Genomic DNA, 23,989 nt, shown 5'->3' on the forward strand with positions numbered 1-23,989 from the left:
TGAATATATTTTACTAACCAACTCGTTTCAACTACTTGACCTCCTAATGGAACTACTCTTGCCTCTCCATAGCAGGGCCATTAACCCAGAAGGGAAAGTCCTCACTTGTGGTACTAAAAGGAGTAACCATGGAAAACAGAAATAGTGGCTGCATGCCCTCAGAACAGACATGCAGCTATTCAAAATTCCTCAACTGTCAAACAACAAAAGATGCAACTCCAAGCACCTTCCCACCATTTCTTATTATGCATTCTCTAACAAACCAACCAGTCAGCAAGCTCTCTCTCTCCATTCCTAATACAGAAATGTTTAGAAAATGCCACTGGCTCACCAAAGATATTTCAACGTCTCAAATCTGGAGATTTTCTAACTGAAACTAGGAATGCAAGACACGCAGAACAATTATTCCAGCTGACTACCTTCGATTGTCTCTATCTAGAAAGCTCACCTCCCAGTGGTGGTGGTGAAGGTGCACTATAGCCTCAGCAGCTTATGCGCCATTAAACCTCCATAATACACACACACACACACACACACACACTCCCAGTGGTGGTGGCGGACAACGTAGGGTCCCACTAGGGCTCTGTGGCCAAGCAGCCAGACACAACAACAGAACCAGTACTGCATAAACTAGACACTACACTTTTTTTTTGGCTTTTGCAGTAGTTCTGTATTCCATCACAGAGTATATACGACACAGATGTGGGAAACCAGTGGCATCTGACCTTAAATTCTATGCCACTATGACTACCTTCAGAGGAATCTCAGTTAAGGTTTTCTGTCATATCACTCATTTGGTTAGGTTACTCCTACCAATTAAAAATGTTATACTGACTTTAATTTCAGCTAATCCACTGGAAACAGTGAAGGCAGGCTACTTAAATTGTAAAGTACAGTTATACATACCAAATCCTCCTATTAGCTGTTTAAAATGCAAAAAAAAAAAGTATGAGCATACATAGACAGTCTGCAGATGATCCAAAATTTACACCACCTCTTAATCTGCAGAATGCATCCACGCAACATATCCTGCAAATTTCCAGCAATGCCCAAATCACAAAGGCGACCATCCCACATATTCAAAGGATTATGACATCTGGAAAAGAGAAAAAAAGTTCAAAAAGTACAAAACCAAACATAAAGTTATCTACCTGGAATCAAAAAAGCCAAATCCAGAGTAGAAAAAGCAACCAAAACAGAAAACAGTCTCATTCCAAACCGATGTCTCTTCTCTGAATATATCTATAGTAGACTGCACTCGCTCTGTACTGTCTCCCAAACAGTATACAGCAGGCCCCCGTTATAACGCAGTTCGCTTTACGCTGATTCGCTATACCGCCGTTCTTATATTATAACCCGTATCTGACTATAACGCTCTTTTACAGATTGCATTTTTGGCATATTTAACGAAATTGTTTCCTTTGTTGGAGTCAATGGCAAAACAGCATTAAAACGTTTCCCACGCCGACTTAAGAAATTTTTCCAGGCTCAGTGAAATTTTCTCACACGCTAATTTAATTGCAGTACAGTCACTTGTTACGTATTTCCGAGATCAACATTTTAAAAAATGATCAAGTAAATTGCTTGAAATATTTGCGTTATATGCATTTATCCGAAGTGTATTCATCACTCAGTACAGTATTAGACATTGTGCGTATCGGACAGTTTACTTGAACATTGTATCGTAATTAATGCAACCAACGCAGTTACATTTTCGAAGAGTTAAAAATGGCGGATAAGAATGAAAAAGCAACGTCTGGGTGCAGTACAAAGACTAAAAATGTAAGAAAAATACTACTGAATTTGAAAATTAAATTAGATGTTTTGAAGCGAATCGATTCCCGTCAAAGACAAGCGGATGTGTACCATAATTTAGGACTTGCAAGTTTAACTGTAAGAACAATTATAAAAAAATAAAGAATTAATTTTAGCAGCGGGAAAGATAGCTGTTCCACTGCAAGCAACTAGGGCTAGGCCGGCTATTAGGATTGAAATGGAAAGACTTCAATTTTATTGAAGATAATATCCAATGCAGAATTCAGTTAAGTTAAATATTTAAAAAAAAAACAGAGAGGAGAGAGAGAGAGAGAGAAAAAGAGAGATTGGCCAATATGATGATCTGAAGAAAATTCACCTTAAAAAAAAAAAAAAAAAAAGCCGAAACTTTCAAAAAAGAAGTTAAAATTATTGAAGAGGGATATTATTTATTATACTTCTCAACAAGTTTTTAACATAGATGAAGCAGGACTTTTATGGAAAAACGAATGCATAAAAGAAGTTTCATATTGAAAGAAGAAAAAACATGCCAGGTTTCAAACCGGTGAAGGATCGGTTGACTTTATTGTTAGGTGGTAACGCTGTGTGGGATTTAAAATTAATACCCCTTTTAGTTTATTTGGAAGAGGGCCAAAGTTCAACCGAAAATCGACACATTTTTCATGATTTTAATTGGAATTTTATGAGTAATTTTGATACGTAAGTAGTTACCACATAATTATATACGTATGTAATGCAGAATATTTTATATGTACAAATATTTGAATATTAAATATTTTGACCGACATTTGTCCATCTTTTCACTACCGTTTATTATTGATTAGGAAATATCCTATGGCACCGACCGCAACTCACAAATACATATGTTACCTTATGGGAATGCGGTGCTCACTTAGCGCGGATTCACTTAGCGCTCTGTTTTTCCGGAACGAATTATCAGCATTAAGCGGGGGTCACCTGTACACTTGTTCTGTCAGTCTCCAGTCGAGCTACCAATGCTCCAGGTGCAGCATCAATCTCAACCTATTCCAAAATACAAATGCCCTAGCACAATTAGCGAGATTGCCCCTGACAGAAAATATGAATACCAATGACAGCACAGATCCACATTTTTGAAAATGATATTGACACTCATCCTACTTTTCCCACAAATGTGAAATTTGTTTGGCACAGACCATTTCTCAGAAGAAAGCTGAAGCAAATCCTAAAGTTAAATAATGCTCACACTAATACAGTAGAATTGTTGTGGTTTCCATAGTAATATAGATGATATCTGCAACCTTCTTGATCAGTACTGTTCTCCAATGTCTTCATGAAATAAACCTAACTTCAAACATAGACGTCACTATAAAAGACTACATCACTTATAGAAAAGGCCCCAAGCACCAAGCAATTTTCTTAAACAACATATAGTGACCTTTCTGAGTGATTTAGTTCTGTTTTATTTCTAGTACCTTTTTCTCTTCAGATCACTATGAGTGGTTCTGTACTTAAAAAGTTTTGAGTAAGAACTCAGGAAGAAAATCCACCTTTCTTTTCTTAGTATATTTATTAATTTCTTTACTAACAACTGTGTTATTATGTAATTAATTTCTTTACTAACAAGCTTTCTGGTCCCACTACATGGAAGCAGGAGCACTTGGTCATCTTTAGATCCAACAAGCCTGCAGCCAGAGACAGAAATCAACCATAATACATCTCAACCCAAGAGGTTTAAAATAAATTCCTCATCATCAGTAATTCAGTCTTGTGACTGGTCAGTTTCTCTGATGAGCTATTGCCATGTTTGTCTTTCCTGTGCCATTTGTTTTAGTTCCTCAAAGTTTTGAAGTCCTGCTTCATCCAGCCACATCCTGATGAAGGTCTTTTTTGGTCTACCCCCGGGGTGTTTTCCCTCCACACTCCCCTCCATTGCATCCAGAAGCAAACCACCATGTCAAATCACGTGGCTCACCCATTTTAGTCTTATTTTACCTAAAAATTTTCCTTTGCTCTTGGACACATATTAATAATTCCACATTCAAAACTTTTTCAGTCCATTTAATTTTTTCCATCCTGTGCCAGCACCGCATCTCAAAGGCCTCGGTCTCTCTCTTTTTTTATTTTTTTTTTTTTTTTGTCTCTCTTTGTTAGAATCCATTTCTCTGCTGCATATAGTGCCACTGACCAGATCTTTATTTTCTTCTTCGTAATTTCTTATGACATCTGTGTAATCAAAGACAGTTTATTCTTTCATTAAATTCCTCATCAACAGATTTTCCCAAATTTCTCATATTGCATTTACAGATCAATCTCTAAGTAAATCTTATCCATTCCTTTTCCAGAAACACCTGGAAAGTAATGCAGGATCTCCTAAGGTAATTAAGAGACTGCAATGAGGAAACCTACTAGTGGAAACTATAAACCACAGGCATTCGGAAAAACTCCTACAACTTACAAATTTTTCTGGAATTCCAGTGAAATTATTTCTTCTTGTAACTCTAAATAAATTTAAGGGTGTTCTATCTAGCTGGGATATGTTGAATGTCATGGAGGAAGAAACAACTCTAGACCTTCAGGAACAAAATTTAATTGCAGTCAAATGAATTATTATTAAAAACGATAATAAACTTAAACCTATAAGGAATATTATTCTTACCTTTAATAACCCCAAATCTACCTTTATCAGTAAAAGGAGGTTATCTACTGTGCTACATTCATCCCTACATTCCCAATCCCTTGAGATGTTGTCTGAGCACTCAGACCAGGCAAGTAATACTCCTCTTACAATACTAGCAATGTCTCCTCCTCCTCCAGTGATTGTTACTACATCATATGCCAAGTTTCAATTCAACAAAGAATATTCAAGACACATCCATGGATACAGTCAACTTATTAAGTCATGACGATTGAAATCTATAAATATATGTGCAAGAAGGTGTGGACATATATTTATGGATTGTCTTCTGTTTGATTTGTCTTTTTTCCCAAAAAAAGACAAACCAGATTGCCATATGCCAGCCATAGTAAAAATGCAGTCAGATACGGCTGCTTCTAGTAAATTTGAGTTAATACCTTTTATTTTATAGTGGAATTGCAGAGACTTTCATGGCAACACTGTAAATATTCAAGACAATTAATTGCTACTTGCCAGTTGGTTGGTTTCTGTCTGCAGCAACCTCTCAAATGCCTCTCTGCAGGAAATCTCAAAAACCTCTCTGCAGGAAACTTCTCAAATTTTGGCAACATAACCATCCTGGTCAACTGACAGATCCCAACCAAGAAAATCGCTCTTTAAACTGAAATTGAACCTGTTGCTGTTCATCTAATTACTCAAATTGCATTAACACTAGTTTCATTCTATCTCCCACTAAATCATACCTACTCTTGCAAAGATCTTGAAGAGTTTTTGATATAGCTACCTTCACCTCTCTGTTTACTAGGGAATTTCAGTGGCCATTACTGTTTATGGGAATCCCCTAAATTAGATAAATATGACTTGAATGTGAAATGGATTGAAACCTTTCTAGATAAGCAAACTTTACCATTCTTAATACTAGCGTGTGTAATTCATGTAATTGCCAACTAGACAAACGAACAACTGAGCTCTGATTGATCTCTCAATAATATTTCCAATCATGGAATGGTCTGTTATGGATGATCCCAAGATAGTGACCATTTCTCAAATTTTTGTTTGTAATCTGCTCGCTAAACAACCAACATTACTCCAATCTGTTGTTGTTTTCTTTAATGCACGAGCTTCTTTGGCTAAACTACACCTTTCGTATTTGCACTGTGTGCTAATTAATTCAATTTTTTAAATTTTAAATGAGCTGTCAGTGGTGTTATATGGGCCACTAGGCTATGAAGCTAGATGAACAACATAACCCTACATTCAACGTCATCAGCCATTTTCAATCCACTACAGGATGAAGGCCTCTCCAGCAACTTTCCAGTTCCTTCATTTTTTGCAATGTCCATCCATTTGCTGCCCACAAACACTTGGATTTCATCTGTCCATCTGTTGTTATCTCCGTCGTTGTATTCCAGGTTTTCTTTTAGCTGCTGTTAGGTACCATTATGTTATTTTCTTAGTTGTGATATGTCTTGCCCAAGTCCGTTTCAGTTCTTTAGTTTTGATAAGAATGCCCTTTACTTGAGTTTGCTGCCTAATCCATGTGGTTCTCTTCTTATCCAAAAATCTGATTCCTAATATAATTCATTCCATTCTAAGTGCCGACCGGGCTAGCCAGGTGGGTAAAGTGCCTGCCTGGCAACCCAAAAGATCGCGGGTTCGAATCCCGCCTCGGGCATGGATCAAAGTACTGTAAAAACCTTTGGAGGTGCACTATGGCCACAGAAGCCGATGCGCCAACAACTACCTAAATTTAAATTTAAATTCCATTCTAAGCAGTGTAGTTTTCAACTTCTCTTCCATTCTGGTGTTAAGTCCCCAAGTTTCACTTCCATAAGTCATGGTGGGGAATATGCATTGGTTCGTTATTTTACGTTTCAGACAAATTGGGATATTACTCCTCAGTATGTGACTATTTCCCGAATACTATCCATCTGAAATTTATTCTTCTCTTGACTTCCAGCCATTTATCATTATTACAGCTATTGACATTGTCCAAGCAATCTATATGAATCCACCTTTTCAATTTGTGTTCCTTCAATGATTATATCCCTTGCTATGGCATACTTGTTCGTCATTACTTTTGTTTTAACCACATTCATCTTTAGTCCGAAATCCTTACTAACTCTGCATAAATTGTGATCATATGCCATGATCCCGAAGGATTGGAAGAAAATCTTAATTTTCCTCTAATTCTTCGGGATCATGGCTTAGGATTACAATGTCATCTGCAAATCACAAATGGTTTAGGTACTCTCCATTCGTGTTAACTCGTTTTTGTGACTAGTCCAATCTTCTGAAACCTTCTTCAAGGGCAGCAGTAAACAACTTCAGAGTTATTCTGTCTCCTTCTTGAACTCCTTTCTCAATTTAAAATTTTTTACTCTCTTTGTCTATTCTGATAAAGGAGATAGAATTCTCATATTTTCCTTAAAATCATAATGTATGGGATATCTGTGCTTTTTTTTTTTTTTTTTTTGTTTTCTCCTTTCACACCTTTCCTAATGTATTTTGTGGAGACTCTTGCCAGTTTCTTGTCATGTCTCTTCCTCCTAATTTTAAGAACTCTACAGTAACTTCATCTTCACCTGGGGCTTTTTGGTTCTTCATTTTCTTCAATGCATATTCTAGCTCGTCAGGAAGGATATTGGGTATGTTGTATGTGTTGCTATTTTGCGTTTCATCTTCCCCACTCCTGGCATTATTCCCTTGTTCCTTGTATAATACTTTATAATAAGGAGCAAGAGAATAATATTCAAATAGTCTTCTGCTATTATAATTATGCTTTCTCTGTTATTTATAAGAACACCATCACTGTTCTTCAGACTTAGTATCATTTGTCTTTCTGTATTACTGCTCATGACTGCTGATTTAATTCATTTGTTTTTCCCTTCTTTTCTTGTGTTAAATCTTCTTATGTCCTCTCTGAGTCTCTTTCTAATGGCTTTACATAACTCGTATACTCAATTTTTTTTTTTTTTTTTTTTTTTACGAAAACCCCAAACACGAGAGGTGTTAGAACCTATAGTACTTAGTACCGTGCTTGGGTTGGAGGTTAAACAGACAAGAGAAGATATTTGTTGACATTAGACTTGAACTTCTGTAGACTGAAATTTTCAGGAAATACATATGAAGGAAGGTTGTTCCAGAAAACAGCAGCTGAATGGATAAACGAGGAAGATGAAAAGGTGGTTCTGTGAGTTTCAAGTTGGACAGTAAATGGATGTTGGCGGCACGTGTTCGGACTGTTTTGAAAGAGAGAGCGGGAATTATAGAAGCCAATTCAGAAGAAGAGTGCCCATGGAATTACCTTGATTTTGGAAGAATTTTGTCCTTATTAGTGTTTATCTTGCTCTTCATTTGTCGTCTTCAGTTCATCAGGACAACTGGTTCTTCACTAATTTTTTCCTCTTTGGATTTATTTTTACCTATAGATTTCTTGGGCTTTATCACTTTCAGAAAGTTGTTCTATTTCTCGTCAATATCTTGGTCCTGAAAGGTCTGCAGAAGCTCAAACTACATTGCATTACAATGTAATAAACCCTACATTACACTACATAAACCATGTATCACTAAGTGAATTACTGCTGTGTCTACGAACGTGTCTGATTTTGATCCAGCCATATAGATGTTCTGAGAATCTGCAAAGTTTTCTATGTGAGTAGCATATAATTCTTGGACGCTCATATTTGGAATGGTATTTTTTGTCCACTGCTGAAAGTGTTTCTGACATTTGGGAGGCCTGAGGTTATTTGGCTCTTTTACAACATTGTCCGGATTAATCTGCCATTCCATGAGCAGATTAATCTGAAAATGTATACCTGCTGGTTTGTAATTATACAAAGTGTCCCACTTTGGTTCATGAAGATATTCTTATTTGGATGACTGGTCAGACTACGAATTTTTACCGCATAATTCCATAAAAGCCGTTGGCTACATAAATGGAAAGGTAGTTCATAGGCCTCTGTATGCAAACTTTGCACTGGTGATGTGTGAAAGGCACTTGTAGGTACTTTCAAACACTGTGGTGTATGGCATAAAGAGATACCACAAAATACAATCTTCATCATATCATAGTCTGATATAAATTTAGAAAAGTGTATACAGTCTGCTCCCCACAACATTGCTGATATTGTTCAGAGGATGTTTAAGGTTTTTAAGCAGGTGGTACATAAGCTTTTAATATGTTCTGGAAAGTTTAGGTTGGTATCTTTATTTCTTTTCTTTTTTTTTATTTAATGAAGCCCCCAAACATGAGAAGTATTAGAACCTGCAGTACTCAGTACTGTGCACGGGTTGAAGGTTGAGAAGATAAAAGATATTTGTAGACATTAGACTTGAATTTCTGTAGATTGTAATTTTCTAGAAATACATATGAAGGAAGGTTGGAATAAAGGGCAAAATTATAAAGTGAAAGAAAGTTGACCAAGTTATCTTTGCCCCACTGGAGATCAGCATTTAAGGAATTGGTAGTGGATATTCAAGAAGTTGAAGCTGTTTGTGCAGGGCAATTTCTCACACTGGAAGGTGGAATGTAATATGCTATCATCAGCAAAACTATGGCTAGGATTTCCATTCAGTGGGAGAAGGAACTGAACCTTGGAGAACACCAGCATTAGTATAGAAGTTAGAAGACAGAGAGCCATCTACCATTACCCGCAGTGAGCAGTTAGAGAGAAAACTGGTTACCCGGAAAAAAGCAGTTGGCAAACCATAAGATGGAAGCTTATTTAGAAGACCTTTATGCCAAACACAATCAAAAGTCTTTGAAATGTCGAGCAAATGCTTGAGTTTCACCAAACCTTTCCATTGAATTTGTCCATAGATAGGTAATGTAAGCCAGAATATCACTAGTGGATCGAATTGATGGAATCCATACTGGTGATCATTGATCAGGTGGAAGAATTTTACATAGTCTTAGAGTTGATGGTTAATTGATTTCTCCATTACTTGAGAAAGAGTAGAAGCGCAGTGGGACAATAATTGGATCAGAGGGATTTGTCACTGTTTTTAGGAACTGTCTGGATATAGGAGAAAATTTCTAAACAGAAGAAAACACAGATTTTAAAAACAAGAGAAGAAATGCCACCAATACTTGGAGCATTAAGAGTGATCAAAATCCTTCTGACATCCTTTTGACAGAAGACCACAGGAATTAATTGGACTGTATGGGGCAGAGGCAGCAAAAGTGGTGGCTAATCGCTTCGGCAAAAGACCAGAATACTCCACTACCGTGGTGCCTCCGTAGCCAGGTGGGAAGGAGCAGCAGTGCGTAGCACACGCTTCTTGATTAGACCGGGGTTCGAGCCCATCACCACCAAATACGGAGGATGCGGAAAGGTCAGGGAATATTCCCGGAGCAATATGGCCTTAGTTGCTAATGCTCCTAAAAAAACCAAATAACAACAACATCCACTACCATTTGGGCAAGTAGCGAGTTTTCTACTCTTAACTTCTTCGAAATCTAGTTTTCACTGATTAATAACTGCTTTACAATTGTTGTGAGCTTTGGTGCAGGCAGAAAATGAACCTGGAGATTTGGAAACAAGCCAATTACATTATGTAACATTCTTCTCTTGAACAGCCTTAGCACATTTTTTGTAAAACCAAGGTTCAATGAAAGACAGGATTTTAAGGTGGAGTGTGGAATAAAGGATTTCATTCCTACAAGAATAATTTCCCTGACATGATCTGAGCAAATGTTGAAATCAGAAGATTTTAAACAGTAGTCCAACCAAGGAAAAAAAATAAAGAAATATCACAGATGATCCCATTTTCCATTCTTGTAATGCCAAACAACACGAGGTTGAAAATGGCCATGAGAGAAAGGCCTCATTACAGAAGAGACCACTCACCTCGACCATATACTTAGCAGTGTTGTTTGTGAGAAAAGCTCAAGCATGTTGGTTAGGACTGTTTGGTATTCTGATATTTCTTGGTCTAATACTAGACCAAGAAATCTAATACTACGGAAAAGTGTTATAAGTTGCAATCTTATTTTTTGTTTCTCATTCTGGATGCATTTTCTGCAAAAATGAATTGCAACTTTTTTTATTTGAGATTCGATATCCATTTTCCTCTGTCCATACTTGTATTCTATTTACCGAATTTTATATTTGTTTTCAATTGAACACATTTTGGTAGCTGTATGATATAGTTAGATAAACTGCATATAAGTAACACCATATTGGATTTGGAACATATGGTTTTTATTCAACAAATCAAATAACCTGCTTTCGTTGTGCTTGGGAGAGTTAGCGAATTGAATGTAAGGATTATGTTCCTAGTTGGAACAAAATAACAAGCCTCAGCATATCAAATAAACCTCGAACAAATACCTGAATTCAAGCATCAGAACAAATTGACAATGAGAGGTAATATTAGAATAATTGAATGCACAAAATATGCAAGAATGTATTAAAATTCTTTCACACTAACCATTCGTTGCTGGAGTGAAGAAATGTCTGACATTGCATCTTATGGTTTGCCAGCTGTTTTTTTGTAATTGGTTATCCAGTTTTCTCTCTGATCGCTCACTGAGGGTGATGGTAGATGGCTCTCTGTCTTCTAACTTCTCCAGTAATGCTGGTGTCCCCAAGGTTCAGTTCTTTCCTCCACTCTTTTCCTCTTGTATATTAATGATCTTCTTCCATTGATTGGAAATCCTATCCATAGTTTTGCTGATGGCACATTGCATGCCACTTTCCATTTTGAGAAACCTTGCCCTGCTCAATCAGCTTCAACTTCTTGAATATATCCGCTACCAATTCCTTAAATGCCGATCTCCAGGTTATTTCCTAGTGCGGCAAAGACGACTTAGTTGATTTTAATCCTTCTAAAACTCAATACTGTCTTATATCTCGCAAAAAGGATTCTTCTGCTCCTGTGCTTATCTTTGGTGACACTCCAATTTCTAGGCATGATGATATATCTCTTTTGGGGATTACCCTGACTTCTAATCACTCTTGGCACAAGCACATTACAAATATTGCTTCCTCTGCATCTAAAAAACTTGGTTTTCGCTGTTAGCATTAGCATTAGTAGAGGCATTTGATGCAAGAAAGCAAGCTTATGCAGCATCAGCCAAAAAAAAAAAAAAAAAAAAAAAAAAAGTAACATAAATAAATAAAAATAACCACTTCCACTTCACCCCTCTGTTCGTTCGAAATACCTGTCCAGCTGAGCCTTAAACTTATTTAGGCTATCAACTTCCACGACAAGGGATGGAAGTCTGTTCCACCCACCAACCACCCGCTGGCTAAAGGCAAATTTCCGCACATCTATCCTACATCTGTCTTTCCTCAATTTGAATTTATGCCCTCTCAGGTGATTTTTCTGAGCTAGAGGAAGAATCCCATCAGCATTGAGCATGCTCAAACCATTCAAGGCTTTGTACACCTCTATCAGATCACCCCGCTGGTGCCTAGTTTCCAGACACTGTAATTTGCAAAACTTAAGCCTTTCTTCGTAAGAGAACCCCTTTGTCCCATTCACCAATCTAGTTGCCCTTCTCTGTACTCGTTCCAGCAGCTCTACATCCTTCCTGAAATGAGGCCTCCAGGCCTGTATACAGTACTCTAGGTGTGGCCTGACCATTGCCTTATACAAGGGAATAATCACCTCCTTATCCCTGCTAGAAAAATTTCTATATATCATTGACAATACACCATGAGCTACTCTTGCAGCTCGTCTGCACTGCTCAGAGAACTTCATATCTGCCTGCACCACCACCCCCAGGTCCCTTTCATTCTCTACCACTGTCAGTGTAGTACCACAGAGTTGATACGTTGCTCTGGGGTTGCTGTTTCCCATATGTAGTACTTTACATTTGTCAATGTTAAACTTCATTTGCCACCTCGAAGCCCATCTGCTCAACCTTTCCAAATCCTGTTGCAGCAGCATAGTGTCAGTAGTGTCCTTGACAACCCTGCCAACCTTTGTATCGTCTGCAAACTTGGACATTAAGCCTGATATACCATCATCAATATCATTTATAAATACAGAAAACAATAAAGGCCCCAATACTGAACCCTGAGGGACTCCACTAATAACATTAGTCCACGATGAGCAGTGTCCATTGATTACCACTCTCTGTCTTCTCCCCCTCAACCACCCCTTTATCCATAGCAGCAACTTGCCTCCAATGCCACACTGCTCCAATTTGTGCAGCAGTCTTCCATGTGCAACAGTATCAAAAGCCTTTCTAAGATCCAAGTATATAATATCAAAGTTATTCCCTGCATCCAGTTCTTTTGTGACTGCATCATAGTATCCAATCAAATTGGTCAGGCAAGACTTCCCCTTAACAAAACCATGCTGTGTCCTAGCTATAACTGAAGTCTTGTCTAGATGATCCTGCAGTGCTTCTTTCACCAGTGCCTCCATTAATTTTCCGGGAACAGAAGTTAAACTCACAGGTCTATAATTACTTGTGTCAGCCTTTGATCCCCCTTTGTGAATTGGGGTCACATTTGCACATCTCCAGTCAATGGGTACCTCCCCTGAGTCCAAGGAAGCTCTCATAATTATGGCTAAGGGTTTGCTTACCTCCTTTGCTGCCTCCTTTAATATAACTGGATAGATCCCATCCACCCCAGGTGCCTTTCTTGTGTTTATCTTCAACAATTTCTCCTCCACTTTGCTCTCAGTTATTACAAGATTCTCTAGCTTACTGCTAGAGTTGAATACACCTCTGGCATTCCCCTCGCTGAATAACTCCTCATGTGTGAATGTCGATGCAAAATATTCATTTAGTTTGTTAGCTACCCGAGCAGGGTCATCAACAGTTGACCCATCGATCTCAAGTGGACCAATCTGATTCATCCCCTTCCTTCTAGAGTTTACATAAGTAAAGAACTCTTTGCTGTTTTTCTTCGCATCCCTTGCCAAGGATCTCTCGTAATCTGCCTTCGCCTGCCTAACCTCCTTTGTAACTTGGTTACAGATCAACTTGTATCTATCATAGGCATCCGTGTCACGTGTTAATTTGTATGTATCCCATGCATTTTTCTTCTCTGCCATATGCCTCATTAGTTCATCTGACAACCATTTAGGCCTAAACCTTGAACAATATTTCTTAGTTGGTATGTAAAGCCTAGTAGCTTCCACGATAAGTTCTTTGAATGCTTCCCATTTTGAATTTGCTGTTGGCAATATCATCAGTTGATCCCACTGTATAGAATTTAAATACTGTCTCAGTCCATTGTAGTCGCCTTTACGAAAGCAATACCCCTTCCCTTTACCCCTAATGGTAGTTACCTCTTTGAGTAACTCCCACTTCAGCACACTGTGATCACTGCCACCAAGTGGTTCATTTATCTGCAGATTCTGAATGCATGAAGAATCACTACTGATAATCAAATCAAGAGTATTACTCCCTCTAGTTGCCTCCCGAACATGCTGATGTAGAAAACAATCATCCAATAAATCCACAAAAGCCTTGCTACTGTGTGAGTGACCAGCCCCCAAATTCCAGTCAATATCTGGGAAATTAAAATCCCCCATTATAAGACTCTCTGATTTACTGGCCCACTCTATTTCTCCGAACAGTTTCTTATTATACTCATCAGAGTCATTAGGCCTATAGCACACTCCTACTCTCAATTTTGATCTCCCAATGCTTATGTCACACCAAACTGACTCGACACTGCACTGTCCAGCGATGTCGACTGGCTTCACTTCCTTGGATTTTATGTGTTTCTTAATTAATAGCATAACCCCTCCTCCCTTCCTATCCTGTCTATCCTTTCTGTACACATTGTACTCCCCAAATTCCAGTTCTGCATTTCTTATATCTGTGTGACACCACGTCTCTGAAATCCCCACAATATCTGCCTTTGATGTTTTGAGCAATACCTCAAATTCATCAAATTTATTTACTAAACTCCTAGCATTGGTGTACACACAAGTATACATGCACCTGTTCTTTTTCTTAGCTACCCTAACACAACCCATGTGTTTACTTGTACCCCAATGATTCCCAGCAGTCTCTGAAATATCCTGCATCTTATTTTCCAGGCTGCGGCTCATTCCAATAGAAGCAGTGCAAGAATCACTTTCACCTCTGCCAGTGGCTACTGTTAATCTATTAGTCCTTGTATCCCCCCAATCTAGCAGTTTTCCGACCCACCTAACATTGCCTCGATAGCATCAGCAAACATTCTTGCACCCTTTCTATTTAAGTGTATCCCATCCCTGTAGAAGCAGTCTCTCCTGTTAACAAGTACAGACCAGGCTGAAAAAAATTCTACCCCTTGAGCCCTGCACAATCTTTCCAGGGCCGAATTGATTGACTCTGTTCACTCTGTACAAATCGTAAATCTGCCCTACCATAGAATATTATTCATACATCTGGGGCGGTGGCCCCAAAACCTCTCTCAGGCTTCTAGATTCCATTTAGAAGAGGTCAGTTAGGTTAATCAATGACTCCTCTCTAACAGACAGTGAAGAGACTCTGTCTCATAGACATACTGTTTCTGCTGCATGCCTTTTCTACAGATACTTCCATGGGAACTGTTCTTCTGAATTGGCTTCTATAAATCTCGCTCTCTTTCGAAACAGTCTGAACACATGTAGCCACCAAGCCAACATCCATTTACTGTCCAACTTCATCTTCCTTGTTTATTCATTCAACTGCCATTTTCTGGAACAACCCTCCTTCATACATATTTCCTGAAAATATGTACAGATGTCAACAAATATCTTCTTTCATCTTCTCAAACTCCAACCCAAGCATGGTACTAAGTACTATAGGTTCTAATACCTCTCGTGTTTGGGATTTTCATAAAAAAAAAAAAAAACCTCACTCTTGAATAATGAAGACAATGTCAAACACTTTCATGATCATTTTCTAAAAATCATTACTATATACCACCAACTTTAGCGAGGAAAACAAAACTACATTTCGAGGACTTGGGTCAGGCAATGTTAACTACAAAATTCCATTTTTGTTTTGAGACAACTTTAGTTTAACTTTATACAAATAACAATGCACATCATGTCTATTAATATATTTCTTTAGTAGTTTACAGGTTATCTTCAGCTATAAACACATTTCTGGTAAAGCAAGAAAATGGCAAATGACTTTTTCTTGGTTAATTAAAAAAACGTTTGCTACAACATGATTTTGTAGTTAACATTGTCTAACACTAAACCCTCAATTTGTGATAGTAGTTGTAGTGGCATATGATGCAAGAAACCAAGTGTATAAGCTTATGCAGCATCAGCCAAAAAAAAAAAAAAAAATTCACACAACCATTCCCTCTAAATGTTTGTCCAGTTCCTCCTTAAATTTATTTAACCTATCAACTTCCACAACGACAGATGGAAATGTCTTCCAGAAATTAACCACCCGCTGGCTAAAGGCAAATTTCTGCACATTTATTCTACATCTGTCTTTCCTTCATTTGAATTTATGCCCCCTTAGGTTCGTAATCTGATCTCCCTTATACACATCAATGATATCAACACGCAGGTGCCTAGTCATTGCAATTTGCAGGATTTAAGACTCTCTTGGTAAGAGGATCCCTTCATTCACCTCACCAATCTTGCTGCCCTTCTCTGTACAAGCTCAAGCAAATCTACATCCTTCCTAAAATGAGACCTCCAGAACTGTACGCAGTACTCAAGGTGTGACCTGACCATTGCCTTATACAGAGGAACAATCACCTCCTTTTCCTGCTAGCAAAATTCCTATATATCATTGACAAAACCCCACGACCTGCCCTGGCAACCTGTCTGCATTGCTCAGAAAACTTCATATCTGACTGCACAATTACTCCCAGTTTTTTTTCATTTTCTACCACCTTAAGTATAGTACTACACAGTTAGTACGTTTCTCTGGGGTTACTTCTACCCATATGCAGTACTTTGCATTTGTCAAGGTTAAACTTCAGTTGCCACTTCTCTGCCCATCTGTCAAAATATTTTCTAGATCCTGTTGCAGTAGCATACTGCCATTACTGTCATTAACAAACCTGCCAACCTTTGTATCATCTGCAAACTTCGACACTAAGCCTGATATACCTTCATGAATATCATGTAGTTTGAAATTCTATATCTCTCCTTTAAGGGCACAAAGGGTGATATAGTCTCGTTGGCACTAATAATATTAAGAGTAGGAGACTGGCAGAATTAATTAACAAGTACAACACAATGCTGAAGAAAAGGCGAGTTAGGTTTGAATTTGAAAGTGCCCAGACACGATACGAGGGAGTGTATGATGAGAGCCTTGTCAATCAATTCAGCCCTGGAGTGATTGTGGAAGGCTCAAGGGGTAGAATTTTTTTCAGCCTGGTCAGGAGAGACTCCTTCTACAGGGATGGGATGGACTTAAATAGAAAGTGTGCAAGAATATTTGCTGATGCTATCGAGGCAGAGTTAGGTTGGTCGAAAAACTGCTAGTTTTGGGGGGGGGATACACAAACTAATAGATTAACAGTAGCCGCCGGCAGAATTGAAAGTGATTCTTGCACTACTTCTATTGAAATGCAATTGAGCAGCAGCCTGGAAAGTGAGGCAATGGGAATTTCCCGGACTGCTGGGAGTCATAGTGGAACAAGTAAATACATGGGCTGTGTTAGGATAACTAAGAGTAGAACCAGGTGCATGTATACTTGCATGTACACCAATGCCAGGAGTGTAGTTAATAAATTCGATGGGCTTGAAGTGCTAGTCAAGACATCAAAGGCAGATATTGTTGGGATATTAGAGACATGGTGTCATACAGACATAAGCAGTGCAGAACTGGAATTTGGGGAGTACAATGTGTACAGAAAGAATAGACAGGACAGGAAGGGTTATGCTGTTAGTTAAGAAACACAAACTCTAAGCAAGTGCATCCAATTGATGTTGGTCGACAATGCAATGTTGAGTCTGTTTGTTTGACATAAGCACTGGGAAAGGAAAAATGAGAGTAGGTGTTATAGGCCTAATGAATCTCATGAGTATAATGAGCAATTGTTCAGAGAAATAGTGGGCCAGTAAATCAGAGTGTCTTATACTGGTGGATTTTAATTTCCCGGATATTGCCTGGAATTTGTGGGTTGGTCACTCACACACTAGCAAGGCATTTGTGGATTGGTTGATTGTTTTCTACAGCAGCATGTTCGGGAGGAACAAGAGGGAGTAACACTCTTGATCTGATTATCAGTAATGATTCTTCATGCATCAAGAATCTGCAGATAAAGGAACCACTAGGTGACAGTGATCACAGTGTGCTGAAGTGGGATTTACTCAAAGAGATAACTACCATTAAGGGTAAAGGGAAGGGATTTTGCTTTCGTAAAGGTGACTACGGTGGGACCAACTGATGATGTTACCAACAGCAAATTCAAAATGGGAAGCATTCAAAGAATTGATCTTGGAAGCTACTAGGCTTTTCATACCAACAAAGAAATATTGTTCAAGATTTAGGCCTAAATGGATGTCAGATCAACTAATTAGACATGTGACAGAGAAGAAAAATGCATGGGATAGATATAAGCTGGTCTGTAACCAAGTTACAAAGGAGGTAAGGCAGGTGAAGGCAAATTAGGTAGCTAACAAACTAAATGAATATTTTGCATCGACATTCAGAGATGAGGAGTTATGCCAGAGGTGTATTCAACTTCGGGCAGTAAGCTAGATAATCTTGTAATAACTGAGAGTAAAGTGGAGGAGAAATTGTTGTAGATAAACACAAGAAAGGCACCTGGGATGGATGGAATCTATCCAATTACATTAAAGGAGGCCGCAAAGGAAGTAAGGAAACCCTTAGCCATAATTATGAGAGCTCCCTGGACTCAGAGGAGAAACCCATGGACTGTAGAAATGCAAATGTGACCCTAATCCACAAAGGAGAATCAAAGGGAGACACAGGTAATTACAGACCTGTAAGTTTAACTTCTGTTCCAGGGAACTTAATGGAGGCACTGGTTAAAGAAGCATTGCAGGATCATCTATACAAGACGTCAGTTATAGCTCGGACACAGCATGGGTTTGTTAAGGGAAGTCTTGTCTGACTAATTTGATTGGATACTTTGATGTAGTCACAAAGGAACTGGATGCAAAGAATAACTTTGATATCATATATTTGGATTTGTGTGGCATTGGAGGCAAATTGCTGCTATGGATAAAGGGATGGTTGAGTGGGAGAAGACAGAGAATGGTAATCAATGGACACTGCTCTTCGTCGACTAATGTTATTAGTGGAGTCACTCAGGGTTCAGTGTTGGGTCTATTGTTGTTTTCTGTATTTATAAATGACATTGATGATGGTATATGAGGCTTAATGTCCAAGTTTGCAGATGATATGAAGGTTGGCAGGGTTGTTAATGACACTAATGACAGTACACTGCTGCAACAGGATCTAGAAAAGTTGAGCAGATGGGCTGAGAGGTGGCAAATGAAGTTTAAATTGACAAATGTAAAGTACTACATATGGGAAGCAGTATTCCCAGAGTAAAGTATCAACTCTGTGGCACCACACTGACAGTGGTAGAGAATGAAAAGGACTTTGGGCTAATTGTGCAAGCAGATATGAAGTTTTCTGAGCAGTGCAGATGGTGTGCAAGAGTAGCTCATGGTGTCTTGTCAGTGATATACAGCAGGGCCCCTGTTATAACGCAGTTCACAATTTTCTCGCACGCTGATTCGCTATAATGCTGTTCTTATATTATAACTCGTCTCTGACTATAGCGCTGTCACAGATCACTATAACGCTCTTTTACAGATTGCATTTTTGGCATATTTAACAAAATTGTTTCATTTGATGGTGTCGATAGCTTGAAAATGAATAGCAAAACAGCATTAAAACGTTTCCCATGCTCAGTGAAATTTTCTCGCACGCTAATTTAATTGCAATACAGTGACTTGTTAGGTAGTTCTAAGATCAACATTTTAAAAAATAATCAAGTATATTGCTTGAAATATTTGCGTTATATGCATTTATCTGAAGTCTAGTCATCACTCAGTACAGTATTAGACATCGTGCGTAACGGACAGTTTACTTGAACATTGTATCATAACTAATGTAACCAATGCAGTTACATTTACGAAGAGCTAATAATGGCCGATAAGAATGAAAAACAACAAGGTCTGGGTGCAGTACGAAGACTATAAATGTAAGAAAAATACTACTGAATTTGAAAATTAAATTAAAGTTTTGAAGCGAATCGATTCCTGTCACTGACAAGCAGATGTGTGCCATAATTTAGGAATTGCAACTTTAATTGTAAGAACAATTATAAAAAAATAAAGAATTAATTTTAGCAGTGGGAAAGAATTCTGTTCCACTGCAAGCTACTAGGACAGGGCCAGCTATTAGGATTGAAATGGAGACTTCAATTTTATTGAAGATAATATCCAATGCAGAATTCAGTTAAGTTAAATATTCTTCTTCTTCAAGAGGAGTGTTTCCATTTACAATGAGTTTCCTCAGCCTACAAGTTATTTCTTGTTAGGAATTTTTTTCCGCCATAAAGTGCGGTTCAAGGTGTCTTGGTCGGTTAAGCCTCGGGCTGTCATGCACTCCCGTACTCCATCCATCCATCCATCCATGTCCTCCTAGGTCTTCCTCTTCTCCTTCTTCCAGGATAGCCTTTGGATATCTGTTTTCTTGCATCCGTTTTACATGTCCATACCACGTTAGACGCTTTTCTTTGATGGTGTCAATAATAGTCTTTCTCACTTCCATTTTTTCCCTTATGTCTTCATTCTGTTTTCTGTCTCTTCTAGAAGTTGCTGCTGAGCGTCTCCAAAAATCCATTCCTGTGGAGCGCAATTTGTTTTCTGCTCACCTATTCAATGTCCAGGTTTCCACTACATACAATAGAAGACTTTGTACAATCGTTTGGAATATAAGTTTCTTTATTTTATTTAGGATATTTTTGCTCCACAGAACAGAGTTTAACACTCCGATAGCCTTTCTGCCTTCTGTAATTCTCTTATTGATCTCTGCTTGGGATGATCCATCACTTTGTAAGATTGATCCCAGATATTTGAATTTATCGAGTTGTTTGATTTTAAAACCTGCAATATTTAGAACGTGTCCTGGCCCTGAAGACAACATTTCAGTCTTGCTAAAATTGATTTTTAGACCCCATTGTTTATATTCCTCAAACAATTGACAACATGCATACTTTGCATCTTCTAAGTCTTGTGCTATCACCACCTGATCATCTGCAAAAAGTAAATTGTGAATATAGGTGTTCTTATTAATCGGCAATCCCATTTTATTACATTTTTTTGACCAGGATCTAAGGCAGATGTCAATATAAATTTTGAAAAGTGTTGGATATTTAACAAAATTGACAAACTTTTGAAGGAATTCAGGTGACAAAGCTGATCCCACTTTAATTCTGCATCTATTATTCCTGTAAATTGCCTTAATAATGTTAATCAGTTGTCCATCAATATTTGCCTGCTTCCCATAAGAGTTTTCTTGGAACACTGTCATATGCCTTTTCAAGGTCAATGAAAATCATAAAGATTTTTTTTCCTTTTGATTGGCATTTTTCAAGGATCTGTCGTACTGTTGAGATATGATCTATACATGACCTCCCAGCTGAAAAACCACTTTGTTCTTCTGATACCTCGATTCGGGCTTCTAAATGGTTCCTGATCCATTTTCCAAGGATCTTTAACAGCGGGTTCAGGACGCATATTCCTCTGTAATTTGAACAGCTTTTCCAATCGCCCTTCTTATTAATTGATGTAATATATCCTGTTATCATTTCTTTCGGTATTTCTTCTCCTCTCAGTATACTATTTAACAGTTTTTGTATCAGAACAGCCACTCCTCTTCCTCCATATTTCAGAAATTCCATGTAAACTCCTCCAGGTCCAGGTGATTTGCCATTCCTTCCTTCCTTCCTTTAGCAGGAGTTCCACTTTCCTAACAGAAACTTTTAAGCCCGAGTCTTCTACACCAAAATCCTCCATCGTCTTGAACTCTTCCCGGTCTTCTTTTAAAAGTCCTTCATAGTACTCCATCCAGTCTTTCAAAGGTATTAATTGCAAACCAGTATTGTGTTTATTCTGTTTTCTCAAGTCTTTAAGGACCTTCCACGATTCCGCTGATTGCTTGAAGCCCAATTTGCTATTAATAGTTGCACATTTCCTTTCCCATTCTTCATTTTTCGCTTCTACTACCATCCGATTGGCTATTTTCTGTTTTTCAACATAAATGTTCCTATATGCATCATTCCTATCACCCAGCTATTATTATTATTATTATTATTATTATTAATATCCATATGATGCAAGGAAGCCTGAGGCTTATGCTGCACCAGGAAAAAAAAAGAAAAAAAAAGTTCCCGAGTAACCCTGAGAGAGAGAGAGAGAGAGGGAGAGAGAGAGAGAGGGGGGGAGAGAGAGAGAGAGAGAGAGAGGGGGAGGGAGGGAGAGAGAGAGAGTCAAAAGTAGAAGGGAATCACCAAGAAAGAGAAGAATGATGATATCCAGCTCAGGACCCTGGGTGTGCCAAGCCCATACTCACCAGATGTGAGCCCCCGGGGTTAAATATATTTCTGATATGCAAGTTTCTTTTCCTCTACAGCAGCTCTTACTTTCTCTGTAATCCAGGTCTTTTTTGGTCCTTGGCTCTTCTTTTTGCCTAGGATTTCATGAGCTATTTTTTTAACAGTATTTTTTAAATATTCATAGATTTCTTCCGTATTACCTTTTATCTCTATGTTAATTGCAGCATCCAGTCTTTGGGTGAAGTTGTTTCTAATGCTGTCGTCCTGGAGTAGGTCAATGTTAAATTGATCCACTTGTAGCATTTCTCCTTCCCTGCATTGTTGGTTGTCCACACATATTTTCTTAATCTAGTTCCACCTCAGTGTTGTTTTAACAAGAAAATGGTCAGATCCAACATTTAGCTCCTCTATAAACTCTGACATCTTTCAATACATATGTCCCTGAATGTTTTGAAATAATGTAATCTATAACTGATCTAATTTGTCTTGTCTCCTGTGACCAAGTATATCTATGGATATCCTTGTGTTGGAAAAATGTGTTGTTTATTCTCAAGTCGAACTGTTCACAAAGATTGCATAGTCTATCTCCATTGTCATTCCTCTCTTTCTCTCCAAATCTTCCATTTTGCTATTTTGTTCAGTTCCTACTCTTGCATTGAAATCTCCCATTAGAAATATCTCTTTGTTCTTGGGAATTTTTTCTATTAGTTCTCTCAGATCCTCCCAAAATTCATCCTTCAAGGTATCGGCGGTGTCATTAGTCGGGGCATATATTCCCAAAATACATATTTCTCTCCCGTATATTTTCTTCAGTTCCAATGAGATCATTCTTTCATTAATAAATTGCCAGTTTTTGATGTTGTGTCTCAATTTCTTTTTAACAGCAATAGAAACTCCTGCTCTTGCTCTTTCACTCTTATCAACTCCACTCCAAAAATGGTAGTATTCTTCCATTATTTCCTCTCCACATCCCTTTTTCTTTGTCTCTGATAACACGACAATGTCTACCTTGAATTTGTGCATTTCATCCGAAAGAAAGTTTCTTTTAGTTGAAAGGCCTTGAATATTCCAGCATCCCAAAATCATAGTCCTTTTCCGTTTGCCGAGTCGTTTCCGAAAGTGCAGTCCATTTTCATTTTCACTTGTAGGTCTTTTAGCATTTGTGTATTTTTTTCACTGAACGAGGAGCTAGCCAGTTGCAGCAACCCCCAACCTGGAGGGTCGGGGTATCTCTCTTAGTCTGGCCCCTACCCTTAGTTAGATAACTAAGTTAAATATTAAAAAAAAAGAGAGAGAGAGAGAGATTAGCCAATATGATGAACTGAAGAAAACTCGCTTAAAAAAAAAAAAAAAATGTGGAACCATTTAAAACTTGTTAGGGCTGGTTGAATAGATCTAAAATCCAGGGAAAAGCCGCTAGTGCACATCAAGGAGCTGAAACTTTCAAAAAAAGAACTTGTTAAAATTATTTAAGAGGGGTATTATGTGTTATACTTCTCAACAAGTTTTGAACCTAGATGTAGCAGAACTTTTGTGGAAACGAATGCCTAAAAGAAGTTTCATGTTGAAAGAAGAAAAAACATGCCAGGTTTCAAAGTGGCGAAGGATCAGTTGACTTTACTGTTGGGTTGTAACGCTGCGGGGGATTTAAAATTAATACCCCTTTTAGTTTATTTGGAAGAGGGCCAGAGTTCAACCCAAAATTGACACATTTTTCTTAATTAAATTCATCAGTTAAATTAAATCAATTAAATTCATTATTTTAATTGGAATTTTACGTTTACTTTTGATACATAGGTAGTTACCACATAATTATATACGTATGTAATGCTATACGTATGTAATGCAGAATATTTTACATGTACAAATATTTGAATATTAAATATTTTGACCGACATTTGTGCATGTTTTCGCTACCATTTATTATTGATTAGGAAATATCCTATGGCACCGACCGCAACTCACAAATACATATGTTACCTTATGGGAATGCGGTGCTCGCTTAGCGTGGATTCACTTAGCACTCTTGTTTTTCGGGAGCAAATTATCAGCATTAAGCGGGGGTCACCTCTACAGGAATTTTTCTAGCAGGGATAAGGAGGTGAATTTCCACCTTGTATAAGGCAGTGGTGAGGTCACA

At 38.1% G+C, this 23,989-nt stretch overlaps 1 protein-coding gene across 1 annotated transcript in view; it reads left to right on the forward strand.

Annotated features, from left to right (window-relative positions):
• The window catches only part of kis (chromodomain helicase DNA binding protein kismet), a 1,089,809-nt gene that overhangs the window by 956,467 nt on the left and 109,353 nt on the right, over positions 1-23,989 (forward strand).

This window comes from Mastigoproctus giganteus, chromosome 10 (assembly GCF_048544385.1).
Source record: "Mastigoproctus giganteus isolate SK-2022 chromosome 10, ASM4854438v1, whole genome shotgun sequence".
NCBI classification, from domain to species: Eukaryota; Metazoa; Arthropoda; class Arachnida; order Uropygi; family Thelyphonidae; genus Mastigoproctus; species Mastigoproctus giganteus.